A 1,032-nucleotide genomic window follows, 5' to 3' on the forward strand; every position below is an offset into this window, starting at 1 on the left:
CCAAATTTGCCAAAATCAATATTCTTTTTGTCAATGGTTAAATCCAAGACTATCAGAATGCATAACGGCAATTCTTGCCAGCATTTGTCCAAACGTCCAAATCGGCGAACAATTATTGCATTTTCTCCATTATGTCACAAACTGAACGAAGTGTGTCGAGCTGTTTTGAAAATTGAACTATTCTTGATTACGACTGGCTTAAGTTGGAAATTAGCAGACGCAATTACGATAGATATAGCAGTGTTGGAACTACCGAGGGGTGCGGCCCCGTATCTTCCCTTATGTTATATTGTTACAAGTTAGAACCCCAATCCCTTGATTCATGGATAGATACTCCAAATTTTCTTTGTAACGAGCCACTGTAGTTATTATAGTTTCTATTTTGAAGCCAATGTGTCAGTCTGATGTATGCCTTTTCGTCGTCATCGTCCTTGAATTGGTCGTAGACGTAGCTGTAGTCGTCACAGAAGTAATAATACTATATTCTAAGAGTATCGAAGAAACTATCAGTCAACTATATTGGAACCAATACCAATCCATGAACTGTCAGGCATAGGCGACAGCAGACGTAATGGTCACTCTCTATTGCTTCCAACCGAAATAGAAACAAATAATAAACAATGTAGATCACGACGGTGTAATCGCCATATCCCGTGATAGCTCAGTTGGTAGAGCGGAGGACTGTAAAGAAGAAATTTTGTTATCCTTAGGTCGCTGGTTCAAATCCGGCTCGCGGGATTACTTTTTGTGTTTCAGATGCAAATTATATTGACGTTTGAAACGATCGATTGTACGGTCCCTTCTATATTCCCTTAACTAATGATAATGGAATAATATAGTATGAACAGTGAAACAAAACAAACAAAAAAAGTATAAATAAAAAACTGGTGGGAGGTATGTTTTCAGATTTTTTTTACTCTTTTTTTTACCGCAGCTTCAGGACTCTCAGTTTCGCTAGCCAAGGTTCCAATACTCATATCTTCACCTTGGCATATCGAGCAGATATGTATGTGCTTCCGGTCTGTGAATTTC

The 1,032-nt window shown here is 38.4% G+C and overlaps 1 non-coding gene across 1 annotated transcript; it reads left to right on the forward strand.

The window, feature by feature from the left end:
- Positions 1-650: 650 nt before the first annotated feature.
- Trnay-gua (transfer RNA tyrosine (anticodon GUA)) lies at positions 651-738 on the forward strand. Its single transcript is given in 2 exon segments — positions 651-687; positions 703-738. It is a non-coding gene; the product is annotated as a tRNA-Tyr (tRNA).
- The last annotated feature ends 294 nt before the right edge of the window (positions 739-1,032 follow it).

Source organism: Sinohyriopsis cumingii, chromosome 3 (genome assembly GCF_028554795.1).
Source record: "Sinohyriopsis cumingii isolate HCF-2022 chromosome 3, ASM2855479v2, whole genome shotgun sequence".
In the NCBI taxonomy this organism is placed as follows: domain Eukaryota; kingdom Metazoa; phylum Mollusca; class Bivalvia; order Unionida; family Unionidae; genus Sinohyriopsis; species Sinohyriopsis cumingii.